The 17,370-nt window shown below is 37.5% G+C and overlaps 1 protein-coding gene and 1 long non-coding RNA gene across 10 annotated transcripts in view; one reads left to right on the top strand and one right to left on the bottom strand.

Annotated features, from left to right (window-relative positions):
• NIPBL (NIPBL cohesin loading factor) overlaps positions 1-13,790 on the bottom strand; it is a 322,368-nt gene extending 308,578 nt beyond the window's left edge. For 6 of the 9 annotated variants that reach the window (XM_038403810.2, XM_043515300.1, XM_043515299.1 and 3 more), the window contains exon 1: positions 13,238-13,771. The gene's annotated coding sequence lies outside the window, so the exon portion shown is untranslated. Of the gene's footprint in view, positions 1-13,237 lie in introns of all 9 variants that reach the window. The other 3 variants (XM_043515304.1, XM_043515303.1, XM_038403811.2) reach the window with 2 other exon arrangements.
• A 322-nt stretch (positions 13,791-14,112) lies between these two features.
• On the top strand, positions 14,113-16,780 carry LOC119856383. Its single transcript, XR_006281731.1, has 2 exons — positions 14,113-14,969; positions 16,365-16,780. It is a non-coding gene; the product is annotated as an uncharacterized LOC119856383 (long non-coding RNA).
• Positions 16,781-17,370: the final 590 nt, after the last annotated feature.

Genomic DNA, 17,370 nt, shown 5'->3' with positions numbered 1-17,370 from the left:
GTCTCTAAGGTGCCACAAATACTCCTTTTCTTTTTGCAAATATAGACTAACATGGCTGCTACTCTGACATCTGCATCAGTATATGTTAGGAGGATAAATACATGATGGTAAACCTCAACACACATACACACACGCACACGCAAAACCCCAGCTATCTTATGAAATACACAAACTATCATGATCATAGGCTAGTAATTTATCTTGGATTGTGTTGTATTATAGTCACTGTACATTTAAATTATAAATTAATGATGGTCATGAAGGTAGGTTCCAGCTATTATATCATCAATAGTACAAGAATGGAGTTAACCATAGACAATTTACGATACTCATCAGGAGACAAGATTGTTACTGTTTTTTGTCATTGTTTGCTTCTTTCTGAAATATGACAGAAATCTATGTACAGAGAACCTCATCAATGATAACAGTTCTTTAAATTGGCTTTTGTTGTATGAAAGCTTTCAGTATTAGTGTTCTGCTACAGTTTTAGGATAGTGAATTTTTCTGTATGCCAGAGGTAACAGAAAATGTGAACGAGCCATGTCAAACTGATGTCAGAGAACATTAAGATATAAGTAGAGTTAGTGTGCAAGTGTGGTTTAGATTTATATTGGGATTAATTTAGAAGAACTAATATATCTAGAGTGACCAGATGTCCCATTTTTAAAGGGACAGTCCCGTTTGTTGTGACTTTTTGTTATATAGGCATCTATTACCCCCCACCGCCTGTCCAGTTTTTTCCACAGTTGCTATCTGGTCACCCTAAATATACCTAATTTAGTTGGTATATATTATACATATTTTGTGCATGATCGGAAGACCGTGGATCTCTTGTTCTGAGTCCTCACATCCAATAGGCAGAACATATCACTGTAAAGAACCAGATTTGATTTTGACCAGACACTTAGCTCATATATTACAGAGCTAAATCCTGTAAGAAATGATGAATTTATTAGTTCAGCTTCCCTAATCGTTAGCAGATCAGCAATATATATATAAAATAAAAAAAATCTTATAATCCTGAATGTTCAAATATTGGCCACGGAGTTAATTAGTGAAACATTTAAAAATAGTTAAGACTCTCTACATGTAAAAGTGAGCATATTTTACCTTTCACATATTTATGAATTTCCTTGCTTTTATTGGGTTGCAATTTTAACTTTTTAAATGCAAACTTTGGGGATATTTTATTTGCTAGATTAAAACAGATAGTATGAAGTGCATTCTATAAATACAGCTATAAAATCTATTTTATTTTCTAAAATACAACCAGCAGAATAAAGACTTAGGACCAGAGACACAGTCCCAAAACCCAGACTGAATAGCTAGGTCAAATCAGCACTGAGTCGATGGAGAAGAAACCTTCTCTCCCAATTTCAAAGAACTGCTCCTTGAAGGATACTTCAGCCTACAGGGTCAGTCTAGGAAGATCCACCTCGAAACGGCCCAGCCCTGCCCCAACCCAATCCAGAGATGCTCCACCTATCTCACATGCGTGTTGCTCTGCAGACAGCTTGTGTAGAGTGATTCACATCATCCCATACCTTCCACTCATAGTCTTGGCCCTTATAGCAGTCAGACATTTATAACACACTTTTTTACCACAGGATCTAAGCAGTAGCACTGTTCTATGTGTGGCCATTGTGAACATGAGCCAAGTCCTTCTGCTACAAAAGCATTAGGAACAGCCAAAAGTCATCGTGCAAGTAAAAAAAAAAAAAAAAAGGCACCAAATGTACTGCAGACTAAATTACAAGATATTATATATCTTAATTACTCCAAGAAAAAAAAATCCAGAAATCAAGCCCAAGAGACTCATTTTCAGGAGGCACTAATTTGAATAAACTATAACTAATTTAGATTTCTTTTTTGTTTCTTTTTCATGTTACTCTTTGTTACTCTGTAAAAGAAAAAGTGACTCCATCAGATTTTACAAGTTCTATTCTACTTAGAGGAAATGAAAATTATCCCACATGCACAGCAACTTTTAACATGATATAAATGTACTGCACATACATGTTTAAGGCAAAACAGTTATCCTACATCAAGGACCAAGAGCCACTTTTGAACTTTCAGAAATGTTTAATTATGCAAGTGTGCGAATGTATCCAACTTTTTTGATTGACTTCTGCAAATGTAAAATTTCTAAAGATGTGTATGCCAAGTTTTAATTAAGAGTAAACATTTACAAACAAGCACAAAGTTTGTAAGAGAAAGGCTGAAAATTATAGCTACACAAATGGTGTAACAGTAATTTATCCTTTCCAAAGGAAGTGTAGTGATTATTAATCCTGGTTCAATAATGTTGTATTATGTGTTTTAACATGTATGTAGAACTAATTCAATAGCTTAAAACATAATATTTACATTTAAAGTCTGAATTCTTGGTAGGAAAAAAGGAGGAACTCTCTCCTAGTGTTGCAACATAATCAGATTGTGAAAGATATAGTATTCAGTATTATTTGATTTAAGCAATTTGGGAACATAGGTATTCTACAACAATTCTACTGCTTTGTTCTTAACTAGGGGACATTCTCTATTTTGTGGTTAAAAAAAGTGTAAAAGCGAGATGTTAGAAAAATGTGCCCAAAAGGTGGACTTCAGATGTACCATCACATCCAGTTGGGAGAAAAAATAAGTTTTGAAATAATTGATAGTGATCATGACTACAAATATCCCTGAAGAACAAACAAAAAAAAAATGCATGCCATGTGGGGAAAGACACAGAGCACTGCGCTACTGAATCTGTAAAAGAGAGCAACAGGACACAAACATGCAAAAAAACTTTTTTGCATCCCTCTTCATCTGAGATGAAAGCCATGCACACCCACCTTTTACAGACAATGCATGTATCAGTGGTGTCTAATCTTTTCACCTGGAGGACCTAATGTTATTTCACAAAGGTCACGGGGCTATTTTGGGGCAGAATGCCAGTCCTGTGCTCAGGCAAAGCAAAAGGGAGAAGCAGCCACCTGCTAGGTCCCTGCTGGAATTCCTCTAGTATGCAAGAACCCCAACATGCATAGAGAAAAGGAGTACTTGTGGCACCTTAGAGACTAACAAATTTATTAGAGCATAAGCTTTCGTGAGCTACAGCTCACTTCAGTGAGCTGTAGCTCACGAAAGCTTATGCTCTAATAAATTTGTTAGTCTCTAAGGTGCCACAAGTACTCCTTTTCTTTTTGCGAATACAGACTAACACGGCTGCTACTCTGAAACATGCATAGAGTTATTATAGCCTGCTCCTACACCTCCCTCCCAGCAGACCATGTCACAGGGGAATGCTGGAGGCTGTAAGAAAGAATGGTATGGGCATTTGCACATAGTCCTTTGGAGACTACAGCCAGCTGACACAGCACAAACTGGAGCAGCCCCAGATTGCTTTAACCTGAACCAGGGCTTGGACAGAGACTCAAGCTGCACTGAGTGATTGCTGGTCTTTGCATGTCCTCTTATTCCCCTTTTGAAGACTGCCATGGGTGGCTACGTGAGAAAGGAAGCCATCCTTTGCTAAGTACTTACCTAGACTGAGTCTTCTGTCCTGCTCTCTACTAATACAGCAGCTTGGGCTACTATCTCTTCCCACTCCTGTGTTGCAACAGGTGAGAGAGTCACATCTTGGGACAACAGTGGGAGGTAGTGCCCCCTATCTCCTATTAGTGATTATAAAAATAACCGGGCATGATCCAAGGATCTCATTTCAATTGTAATGTTTTTTTTTCCTTTTAACATAGTTGCCACTAAGGGCCACAATTTAGAGCCTACAGGACCACAAGTGGGCCCCAGGCAACAGGTTGTACACATTACTGCCAATATGCTTTGGCAACCACTACGATATTTAGGTTTTGCCACAGAAATTTCTGATAATAGCAAGTTATACTACACAGAACAGCATTATCTTACGGTTTTCTTATATTTGTTTATATTTTTTAGGATCTCATTGCTAAGTACTTTAATTTTTCCCCTAATTACTCTTGTTTCTTCAAAACAGACCTTCTTTAGAGCATGCAATTTCTGTACAGGGCCATTTTTGTGCTGTGAATTTGTATGGCATAACATTAAGTGGGTGGTTTTGAATTTTTGGTAAGATTTTGAGGCAAGTTTTGCAGTAAGTTACTGTTCTTTTCAGTGCACACGTAATGGGAGTATGTAGCTCCCCTATATTTCAAACCTTTCCCAGAGTGAACGTAAGATTTCTTGCAACTATAATAATCTATTATTTGACTGATTTGCTAAAGAAATACAGTAACAATAATGTACCACTATACTTTCTTTCAGCTTTAATACTTTCAGCATTAAAGTTAGTAAACTTAATGAGCTACTTGTACTCAGAAAATTATACTGAAGAAATTCCAACCATCAGGAAGCTACCTCTACCTCTTATCACTCTACAATGTCATATAGAAAGATTTAAATCTGAGAAAAACATACTTCCCTAAAGTATAAAAAAAAATTAACACGATTATGGCAAATTCCAAGAAAGTTAACCATGATACCCCATTAGTAACAATATTGTATAAATAGCACAGACAAGTTAAAATCATATTGGCCTCAATTGTGTAGGTCCAGTCTGTAAAGTGACAACATTAAAAAAAAAAAAAAAAACTTCTTACTTAATAGATCTGTTCCTTTGTTTATTCAAAGTTTTGACAGCTGAATGTGGTGACTAAATATTTTACTGTATTTTAAATCACATTGGCCTTGCTAAGCGAATACAGCTAAAACCGTGTAGAGGATTTTATTCCATTTTAGTAAACAATGTTGTTGATGTATATGTTCTAGTCAGTTACACCTGTGTGAACCTACTGAAAGCAATAAGTTTTCCCAAGCATCCCTGGATGCATAATCTGAGAATAAAGCCACATGGGTGAAACTGAGAACTTAATATGCCCTTCAGAATCTTTATCAGTCACAATGATACACGAGAGAAAGAATCGAAATAGCCAAATCTTGCAGCATTTGAAATCAGAATGCCTTTTTTTTTTAAATTTGAAAACTGAGCATGTCTGATCTGGAAATCACTGACACAAACATGAATACCCCATGCCATTTTTTACCGAGTGACTTTTCAAAATGAAAGCACATTTATACTTTTAATTTTTACTAACCACAAACCAACAGTATAGGAACTACACTTTTTATCATTTTTACTTAAACTGACATAGTTAGGCTGCTTTAAGATATTAATATTAAAAGAATTATTTTGGATTTAATTTTGTTATACAAATAGGTATTTTAATGAAACATATACTTATAATACTTCTGAAAGCTAATTATTCCACATGTGAAATCAGCATATTTTAAAATTTAATGCAAAGCCATTTGTTCTCCTCTCCAACACTCTGTTCAAATTTAAGCCCCAGACCCAACAATGAGGTCAAGCTGATGACCTTCAACTTCAGTGGATCTCCAGGAAGACAGAGAAGGTCCATCTTTATAGACCCCTTGGCTAATTGCTTGCCAAGTATGGTTTAAAACCTGTTTATTCCCATAACACTGTATGCTTAGTTTAAGTCTGGAAAAAGTATTTATGGTAGGTGTAAAATAAACATGTTAAATATATATTAATATAGAACATTCATGTTTTTACATTTTTTGTATTAAATGTTACTACCTACACAATGGCAATAGATGTATAATATTTTTCCAAGTTGCAGTCTGAAGATTAATTATGTGAAAATTGAGCTGTTTATCTTGTTATATTATGGTGGCTTGTTTGAGCAACAGTTTGAAAGCATTATAAACAAACTACAGCATGTATTGCTTATAATTAATTATAACAGTGATACAATTTCTTAATTGTTAAATTTAAAATTGCTAATTTCAGTACATAGCACTGTACTTCCAACCACACTCCAGATACCTTTTTAACTGGATACTCTGAGTACAGATTAAGGGCCCACTGCTCAAACTCTTATACACAACTAGTCTTTATTCACAAGTATTCCCACTGACTTCTACAGGCTTCTCACATGAGAAAGTTGGCAGGAACAGACTTAGTATTATGTGGAGGTCATGATTACAATTTTGTTTAGCTTGCTACATCATGATAGCTTGTTTAAGTGGCAGTACTTGAGAACATGTTATATTCACACAAATGTATATTTTGTGTATATATATATATATATATATATATATATATATATATATATATATATATATATATACACACTGTTAATAATGTTTTCAAAGCACCGACATCCAAACAATTCATCAAAATATAGTAGTCAACATATTCAACCACTTGTGTATTAAATCATAATTTTATATTATACACAAAACTACATTACAAATTATTAAAGGTTGCAAAGTCAAGCACTCAAAAGGTAGGAAATGCCAGAATTCAGGATGTCTGCACATAATTAGAGGCAGAGGTAACAGAAAAACCTACTGTTAAGGTTAGCTAACACTTTAAACACCATGTTTTCAGCTCACTTATAACTTTGTCAAACTTTAATCGTTTGGGCTGAAATGTGTCATACCAGGTGCATGCCTCATGCTAATTTTTTTTGAAGTTTCTGTTTTTGAAAATTAGGCGAGAGAAAAATAGGTGTTCTCAATATTTTTTTTTTTTAAAAAAAGGAATCCTTACAACCATATTACTGAGACGCTATAGCACCTCCATGCTTTGAAACAGGGTCTTGACATTTGGCGGGGATCATCCTGGGGTTAGAGAGGTACTTCTTTGCTGTCCCTATAAAAAGCCTCCCAAATTTGGCTGAGTTATAAATCTCCGAAAATTATTTTACATGTGCTCACTAGAATTTTGTTAAGAGTCTGGCATCAAAATTCTCTAAACATTCAGTTTGTGCTGGACATGCTCCAGCTTAGCAGTGCAGGGACTAAACAAGTCTTTTCTTCAGTTGCTCCTCCTACCTGTCAGGCCTGCTGTGGCACCCAGCACTTTACTGTGCTCTCAAGTTTCCCTGGTAGCATACAGGCAGTACAGGAGAAGCAACACACCTCAAATGCAGTGGGGGTGAGGAATACAGACAGGGTTGGGGTTACAAGAGTTTGTAACCATTAGATGACACTCAACTTTGAATCTTAGAATGTAACCCAGAATTTCTGAGACCCAGCATTCTTCTGCTGTCTAGCAAATATGTACACTGGTCAACATACGGCAACAGCCTCCTACTGCTACCTATTACTCTGTAAGATCAAGTGGTAGAAGTCTGTACTGTAGATCTAAAAATACCAACCTTACCAGGGATCCCCATGAGGAGGGTTAATACAGTTCCACATGATGGAATTTGTTTTTCAGTTTGCTATTTTAAAAACCTAAACCTACATATAAAAACCATGTTAGAGGAAAATTGAGGTTACAAAGCCAAGCAGTCAAATGTTAGGAAATGCCAGAATTAAGGTTGTCCATGCAATTGTAATTTGGCCCTCTTGTGCAGTATGACAAAGTAATTACATGATCACATATATTTTCCCTCCATAAGATCATGCCTCATTCAGTGCACATGGTAAATGGTGCTCAGGGACTGAATTAGGCTGTTGTCTGAATAGGATCTTAGCCTCACTTGCTACAGAAATTGAAGGTTTGTAGTTAATGAGAAAGAACTGTAGAAACTGAAAGGATAGTCTCACAATTAAGGTGGTAGTATGCCACCCTGAAGAACTGGATTCCATCCTTCTTTCTGCTACAGAGTTCCTATTTGATGCTGGGCAAGTCACTTAAACCAAAGTTTTCCTAGGTGGCCACTAATTGAGTGTTCATCACTTTTTGGGTGCCCAACATTGGGACACCCTAAACCTGACTTGCAGAAGTGCTAAGCACTCACAGGTACAAGTAAAGTCAAAGGGAGCTGAGCTTTGAAAATATTAAGTAGTACAGAAATACTAAGTACTCAGAAAAATCAGGCCCTATGCATCATAATTTGGACATCCAAGATTTATGGACATTTTCTACAATTTTGACCTTAATCTCTTTGACCTTAATCCCCATCTGTAAAATGGGGATAATCAGAGAAGCATAGAAAAGTTGGGCTGAAGGGACCTCAACAGGTCATCTAGTCCCTATGACTGCATTGAGGCAAGACAAGGAATCATACCATGTTACATCACTGGAATGTAATGAGGATAAATTCTTTCAGATTTGTGAACCACTCAGATACTTCAATGGTAAGCACTACAGAAAGCCCATGAGGAAATTAATAATTCTGTATTCAGTGCAGAATTTGGATGGTTTGTGGTAAATAAGCCATAGGGCCACACATTGAGTGATAATGATAAAAATAAATTATGAATAGGTAGCAAGTCAGTGAGCACTGTCCATCCTGAGCACTGAAAGAGTGCTGTGAAAAATAGCAGTATGTGATTATGTAACTAAAGAGAACATCATACACACAAAGGGGCTGAATTAAGGTTGCACTGCAACTTTAATTCTGGCATTTCCTAATTTCTGAGTCCTTTACTTTGCACTCTTACTATTCTTTTAACATCTTTTGTACGTGTATATATATATATGAACTAGAGTTTGAATAAAATGTTTCACATCAATGCTTAGCAATTCTATTTTGCAAAAACTATAGAGACTAACCCATATTTGTAAAGCACTTTGAGACCAATGGATGAAAAGGGGGAAAATTCTATCACTGAGAAACAACAGGTAACACTGATTTATTTTGAATACTAATCGCAATATGATGAAACATTTCTAGATTTTTTTTATTGAAGGCAAAAAATACTTTATATTAAAATCTTTCAAATTTAACATGGAAGAAATGAATATTGAAGAATTGTTCTTTTCTTTATAGTTTGTCTCAGGTGAATTGTAATCTTCAAGTTCTCTCTCTGTGCACTATCAATGATTATATTTAATTCAACTGAAGTTCCTGTTAATTTTATATGTACATTTAGGCCAAAATCCTTTCCACTGCTACCAGGGTTTTCTGTGGTGGATAATGGGGCAGGAAGCAAGAGAACTTTAGGTTCTCCATAGCCTCTACCAAACTCCCTCAAGTTCTACACCCCCAACTCTCTCACCTTTGTGAAGTAGACCTGCACCAATTCCAACATAAGAGGGCCCTTTGCACCCACTTAGGGTGAGGGTCTGGATTCGCCTCTTAAAGGAAATAAAAAGATACAAATTTAAATAAATGGAGCAGTAAGTCCTCAGTCCAGTCCTTTAATAATTATCTTTTTAAAAGGGTTTCTCTGTAACTAAAAAAAGGTCATCTTTTACACAGAGTGTCTCCACAGAGAATCCATATCAACAATAGACTTGAAGATATCTCCACATAATTGGACTTTTATGGTTTGATCATTCAAATCAGAAACTAATCTGAATAGCAAATTTTCTAAGAAATGGAAAAAGCAAGATTCAAAAGAAGCAGCACCAAATTAAAATGGCCAGTTCTATCCCCCATTAAATGCAACAGGATTTTTTTTTGTTTGTTTGGTTTTTGTGGTACCGTATTTTGAGAAACAAAATAGCTATTCTAATATAGGCTAGTCTTTCCCCACCCCCAACCTAAATCGGAAGTCATCACACCAGAGACTATCCATAAGTACCGAATACATGTGCACACACACAGAGCATATAGTCCAACAAATATTTTCTAGCAACAGACTATTTAGCTGAATTCTTAATTTCAAGATTTAAGAAATTTCTTCTCTACTTCTAGATACTGAAGCTGCACAACTTAGTTTCTTTTTCTGAAGCAATTACTGATTTTTCACTAAAATGTTTTGGTTTCTGGAATGGCTCTCATGAACTAAATTTTAATATAAAATCAATATTATGACTTCTGTATTACTACATATGTTTGGCGCACATAAAAGCATCACATTTAACAGCTTAAGACACTGAAAACTGCAATAGAACACCTTATTTCAATCCCTAGCTGAAACCATTTCCTGGTTTAACTGGCATCTCTTTCACCTATTACTCTTCAAAGTATTTTATATATAAGTGCAAGAGTATCCAGAGTGCTCAATCAGCGTCAAGGCTGCCTTATCCTAATTATCATACAGACAAACAAACAATACAGTCCTTGACCCAAAGAAATTATAGTCCAAGGCCTTGATTCTTCAGTTAGATCCCAGAGTGCCAATGAAGTCAATAAAAGAAAAGGAGTACTTGTGGCACCTTAGAGACTAACAAATTTATTAGAGCATAAGCTTTCGTGAGCTACAGCTCACTTCATCGGATGCATATCAGGGTTCCTCATAGTGCAAGAGTCACTCTGTGTGTCCAATTGCAGGACTGGGGCCTAAAATTGATTGTACTTGCAGATTTATGATTCCGCGTTCTGTTTTACTTTCACAAATGAGAGAAGCATATTATTGTTACCTTTTAAAAATGTTTGAAGTTAAAGATATACCTTCATCCTGAAACCCAGGTTATTTAAAAAAAAAAAAAAAATGTGAAGGCAACTTCAGGAAATACATCTTTGCCTGAGTCCTCTTGCCAATTTTTTGTGGGACTCAAATTGTGTTTAAAAAAAACAAAACAAAAAAAAACCCCCACATAAATAGGAGGAGGAACAAAGTGCCTATACATGGAAAACAAACTACAACATACACAAAGTGCTATCAAATGTACAAAATAAACTGAAAAATGGTTTTTCTCTCTGTTCTCTTTCAGTTACAACTAACATACCTGAGATTTCTTTAACACTAATAAATAAAAATCACTTCTGTTGGACTTTTAAGTTATGCTCTTAACATAGTTATTTAAGTAAATTATTGTTCCCATTTTTTTGAGAAATTTTTTTCTTGGACACATAGCTGTTCTGACTAATGGAAGTACAGTTTCTTATGCTTGGGGGAAAATAGGCATGAAAATTAAATACTTCTTCTGGTTTTCCACAATTTTTAAAATTTCATTTTCAAAATGTTAACTAAAAATTAACTTCTCTCAGTAAAGTGTACAGTAAGTACTTTTAATTTCCAGATGATCAAATATTTGAGTTCAAGAAAACATATCACCAAGTAGGCCATGATGACCCTAGTAATTCAAAAATTAACCACATTGCATATCACTAGAAGAAGATTTTAAAAAAACAACAAATACAGTGTCTGCAATTTACAGGTTCATAAACATGTTTTTCATTTTCCATATATATGAATTTTATCCAGAAACATGTATGTTTTGGGATTTTAAAAACAAGCAGTAAACAGTGTCAGAAGAAAAACTTGACAGGAACTATATAGCAGCTCAATTCCTACTCATATCTTGCATGTTTCAAGTCAATTGCCTTATTTAATTTAAATTACTGAAATTAAAGTGTATAAATCAAACAAGTCCATTAGCAATCATCTAACTGAAACTAATTTTTCCTTGTTCCAGAGACTCATTTTTTTAAAAATGACGAGAGAAACCCTAGGGCCAATGTCGCTTCCTGATGATGAAAATTACCCAAGTACAACAACTGTTTTTGTACAGTCCTTTCTTTCCTGTAAACTAGAGCTACGTAGGCCTCCACACCCTCTACGGCCCAAAAGAAAACAGCAATTCAGTTACACACAGAGACCGGACAATTTGAGACAACTTTCAGCTCTCTCTGCAATTCATAAAGTTTAAAAATAAAAATTGCTTTATCAAAGTGTAAATGGTTCCTCTCCACGCATGTAGGCCTGAGGCCCTGTTGCAAACAGTGTCTCTCACAGGACCAGGCAGCACAAAGACAGGAATGGGAGATTAGTGGGAGGGAGGGAGGCCGGGATTGGGGCTCAGCAGGATCTTCAGGCTTTTTAAAATTCAAACTGCTCCCTGACCAATACAAATCACGGACACGCTACTGACTACTACATGGATTTACAGCATTAAAAACACGCCTTCTATGTGACAGCTATATTAACTTCAATCTTTTAAACGTATTAGGACACTGAGAGGCAAGTTAGCAAGGCTGAGCAGAAAGACTCTGAACACAAAACAAAAAGTTACTTTTAAAGACACATTAACTACTTAATGTTACAAGAGATCTCCCTGAACAAGAAAAAAACATACTACAATATAGTGAAAGTTTATTGTGCAATATTGCTACATTTCCTTTCAATATTAAATATGAAACTTAGTATCAAAACAGCCTGATCAGAGCAAATTTTCACCAATGATGCAGCTTTAGTGGAAGTATTTTACTGGTTACCAGCAGTTACTTTAAATGTTCCAGTTTTTTCAACAGCATTCTCAACTCCACTACATATTAGTCCAAGGTTTACTTTACTATAAATGACTTACACCATTTACAGACACTTTCTGTTAAGATGACACCTAGTTACCCAGTCAAACATCATGGACACAAACAGCCAATAACAATTTCAGGACTTCAAAATGATCTGACCTGACAAGAAAGGATAGCTCTTATTTTAATTCAATTTAAATCTCATATTCTTAGGGTAAAATCCCAGTTTTACCTTGATCCCTGAAATGTCAAACATTTATCACTCTGTGCACAACCCCTGCCCATTCGTTCACAAGTTATTAGAAAGCATAAAACAGTATTTTTGTGTATTACTTATTCATGGAATATATATAATCTCTACGTTATATACTATATTGATAACCGACGTGATACTCCATGTATATTTCCTGGGGTCTCCAGGTGTTCATGGTGTGTCAATCATTCAACAAGGACTAGTTGTATTCTATAAATAAAAGTAGTGATTACAGCGCGAGTCAATTATATTGGGAGGTTCAATCCTTTAAACTGTACAAATCCATGTGTATTAACTTTTGAGTGTTCAAACTGGAGTTTGTTTAAGGAGAGATAATGGTGAGGATAATGGGTATAATGGAAATATTTGTTTCTCCGTGTTCCTCACACTGTTCTCTCCCGGTCCAGAAGACTCTCTGGGCTGGTTGCACTGGGACCTCCCCCCCCCCCCCGCCCTACTGAAGTTGTAAATATGGCAAGGGATCATTGCACATTTGCTGTTAATTGTATTGTTTCCTGCTGCTGCTCTCCGGGTTGAGGCCTGTCACTGAGAAGCCGCTTCGCCTCTCTAATCCCCGAGCTGGAGTGAAGGCGCTGGCCGGCGGCCTGCGCCCTCCGCCGGGCCTGAGCCTCCCGGCAGCCCGGGAAGAGCCAATCTCCTCCGCCAAACCCTACAGAGGAGGAAGGGGGTTGTGCAAGGAACACCTCCGGCTGCCCCTCACTCCCCTTCTACCCGGGTAACAGCTAATCCCCTCTGCTCCCGGCAGAGCTGGGCCGCCTGCGCTGGAGGCCCGGCCCGCTGCTGGAGAGGGCAGGGAGGGGAAGGGGAGACAAGGAGGGGGAATTACCTGAGCAAATCGGAGTCTGAATCCAACGAGAATCCGAGAGAGGGGGAGAGGAATCCGCCCCCCTCCCTCCTCAGAGGGGCCGCCGCCGCCGCCGCCGCTGCTGGGCCGCCGCCGCCGCGGAGCAGGAGGAGGAGGGGAGATAATATAACAACAATAATCCGGGCCGGGAGGGGGGCTGGCTCCTCTTCCGTCTCCTCCTCAGTGCAGCGAACATGTAGAGCCGGAGGGTGAGCGGCCGAGACAAATCCCTTCCCCCTGAGCCTGCTTCACAACATCAACACGGGCCGGGCAGAACCGGTTCCGAGACACACACACACACACACACACCGACCCGGGGGGTGGGGGGGGGCCGCTGCCACTGGCCCGCCCTCCCGCCACCACCGCCTCTCCCTCTGTGCGTGTGAGTGTATGCGGGCGGGGGAGGGGGGGGGGGTAGCTTGGGCACGGTGAGTCGGTACCGAGCGGGGAGGGGGGGGGAAGAGGAGGAGGGGAAGGATCCTGTGTGTGTCTCTCTCCCTCTCAGAACAAAATGCCGACCGGAAGTGCAGCTGCAGGAATGACTCCCTCCACCGGCGCCAAACACCAACAGCCTCCCCCTTCCCGCTGCCGCTGCCGCCTCCTCCTTGTTCACTCACTCAGCCAGCCAGCCAGCCCTGTTTCCGCCACCGCCGCCACTGCTCTCCTCCCCTCTCCGCAACACACACAGCAGCTGGAGCTTCTCCGTCTGCCTCGTCTCGCCGCTCGGCTGCCCCGGCTGATGTGCCTCTCCGTCTGTCTCTCTCCCGTCCTCTGCCTCCCAGTTTCTCTTTCTTTTCCCTGTCTCATCTAGATGAATGCGACTGGAGTTTGGACTGAGGCCTGCGCGAAGCAGAAGGGAACCTGCGATCTGTGAAGAGGGGACCATTTGAAAGAAGATTTTCTTTTAATGTTGATGAGAAGGAAGACTTTAATTGACTGCAAAATCCTTCCTCGCATGAGACACTTGAAAGGGTGCATTAAAATGGATCCCAAAAGAAGGCAATCTTCCCTCTCCCGAATGACTGCGATTTAGCAGACCTTGGAAACTTGCTGGATCTTATTTTATTGTTGTTCTTGTCCATGTGTGTGTTAAGATGCTGTTGTAGCCGGATTTGAAACATCCGATGCTGAAAATGTTGCTGTGTCGAGTGATTTCCAGACGAGTATGGTAACCGAATAATTGATTTTTAAAAGCAAGTACAGAGGAGGGGAGAGACTGCTGTTGAAGTGAAGGCTCCTTGGCTGGAAATTGAAATGTTTGTTGCCAGATTTTCCTAGAAAAGACTTTACTAGGCTAATTACGTGTTGTGAAGGAGTCTTTGGCGAAGGCAACAGCCCTAGTCAGAAGGCTTTTCTATTTTCTGTACGGGCATTGTGTGTGATCATACCACAGGATAGTACGAAGTGTGTGTCTTTCATTTATGCTGGCTAAACCGCCTCCTTGCTCACTATTGAGATTTCGATTCTGCAGTCCTCGCTCAGACAAGACTCCAGTTGATGTCAATAGGAGTCTTGTTTGAGTAAGGACTGCAAGACTGGACCATACAGTTGGACAATAAGTACATATAAATGTCGTGGAGTGCATCCTTTCGGCTATGGAGGGACATAGTTTACACGTAGGAGAAATGCCTTCCAAATCATGCCATTGCTTTTACATGCAATGCAACTGGATCATCTCTGACCTCTATGTGATGATTGCTTGAATAATTACTAGGTATGTCTCCACCACCGTTTTAAAAACGTGGCTGTCCCTCTCAAATTGAAAACTAGTTCATAGTGTCAGAGTGGAATATAATTTTAAAAACTACATATTTTTGGGTGAAGGCAGTAGGAGCAATATCTTACTTTAGTACTCTATTGATGATACTAATTTCATATGGATAAATTTCTATATATAAGTTTAAAGGGACAATTTTTGTCTGAAATTTGTTACCCACACTTGTTTCAAATAACCATTTAGGCCCTGATCTTGCAAATGCTTATGCATCACATGTAATTTTAAGCACAGATGTATCTGCAGAATCAGGGCTTTCATTACTTATTCCACTTCTTTTTTTGTGGACTGTTCAGAGAGTAATGGGTGGAAGTGACAGGAAAATTTGATTATAAAACCACAAAACTTGGCAGAGCCAGGCATATTACTTACCTGAAACTATGGTAACTTATTATTATTAATTGACTAGATTGAGTCCTCTAAGTAATTGTAATAAATTATCAATACAATGAAATATCTTAAAATCAATTAATAGATTATAAGGCCAGAAGGTACCATTGTAATCATCTAGTCTAACCATCATTTGTAGGATAGAATAGCAAAGTGCTTCTCTGTAAAATGTGGCTATTCAATGCAAATGTCATGGTAATAACATACATTAATCTATTGAATTTCACTCTGAATCTTTGATTAAGAATATGAGTGACCCTCTTCTGATGTCTTATCAACCCTATTTAATTAAATTAGGCAGTAATACTTGGGAAAATTGTCATTTTATTACATTAGATATGCATCAGAAAAGTAATTAAAGGATTGGAAGCAATGGTTGTTTTGGAAACTACTGTTATGACATGATAGATTCAGAATTACTGTAAAATTAAGCTCCTTACGTAAAAACTAAATATATTTTACTTATCTAGAAGCAATTAGATATAAAGGTTATTACAGTAATAAAGTAAGGTCCTGATTCTGCATTCAGATCCATACAGGTAGATCTCTGTAGTCCATTATCTTTATAGGACTCTATGTCAAACCATAAGTATTGGGTCATATATGTCTACAGAACAATTTATTATACATAATTCATCATGTTATATGATTGATGTCCAAGAGGAAGAGAGATTATGGTGTCATGAAAGTTATAAAAGCAAAATGTTACAACAAAAGTTAATTGCGGATAAGTCTACAAAAGTTTTAGGCCTCATCCTGCTTCCTTTGAAATCACTGGGCAGCAGTTAAAACTACATCTTTTCCTCTAAATGACAAATGTATGGCTATCATCACTAAATCTAAGATAATTATCACTCTAAATGTGCACACTTCTTTAATTTTTTGATTACTTGTTAGAATGAATAAAATAAGTATGCACTGTAATTTTTCCATTTGTTTTTACAGGATCTGGTGTAACATATCCATTCAAGTTTTCCCTCATTTTAAGTTCTGCATAGTGTACTCTAGTAGTGGCTAGAGTGGGACTCAGGAGACTTGGATTCTATTCCTGGCTCTACCACTGGCCTGCTGGGTGACCTTGGGCAACTCACTTCATCTCAGCTTCCCCATTTGTAAAAGGAGGATAATAATACTGACCTCCTTTGTAAAATGCTTTGAGATCTCCAAATAAAAAGTGATATATAAGAGCTTTTTATTATTACATTATTTCTGTTTAATAGTTAGTCAGTCCATATGTAATATGTATTTACTTCTGCACAGAATTTTTGGAAGGTCTTTGATGTATCTGCATAAATAAAAAGCCCTAACCAGATAGTTATATTTTTAAATAAATAAATAAAACTTGCTGGCAATTTAAAAAACTTTTGTGCACAATTTTGGGAATTCATTGTATGTACGTTCTATGGGTAGAATGCAGTGTAGCTCAACTAGCATTCTAAATTTATCAAGTAATTGAGGATTTTGGTATTAAGGCTGAGTTACAATAGTGAGGAGGAGGAAGGCAATGATGAATGCTATCTGCCAAGAATGTAAATATAAAGTAATGCTTATTGCATTGACTTTTATCCACAGGCACAAATAATTGCACAATATAATTAATTCATTGGGGTATATTCTTCTTGAGAAGTAAATAACCTTAAGGTCAGGTGAAGCCTTCACTGATACAGATTAAAAAAAAAAATGGCCTGCAGTGTGGGGAATAAGATATGTGTACAGATATCTATGTTATGATTTGCAGGTTTACAATCTTGCAGTGACCATTTATTTTCTCTGATATAAGAACTGAATATAAATTCTATCCCATTGCAAGTTTCCTTATACTAGTTCCTTAGTATAATCAAGCAACAGGAAATTTGGATAACATAGCACAAAATGATTCATTTTCTTTTTCTTATAAGGTAACTACAAAACCTTTTTTTTTTCCTTCAGTCCAGAAACTCTTAAGACTCAT

This window comes from Dermochelys coriacea, chromosome 5 (assembly GCF_009764565.3).
Source record: "Dermochelys coriacea isolate rDerCor1 chromosome 5, rDerCor1.pri.v4, whole genome shotgun sequence".
Classification (NCBI taxonomy): Eukaryota; Metazoa; Chordata; order Testudines; family Dermochelyidae; genus Dermochelys; species Dermochelys coriacea.
Note: the sequence above shows the minus strand (reverse complement) of the source record. Positions and strands in the feature narration are given on the sequence as shown.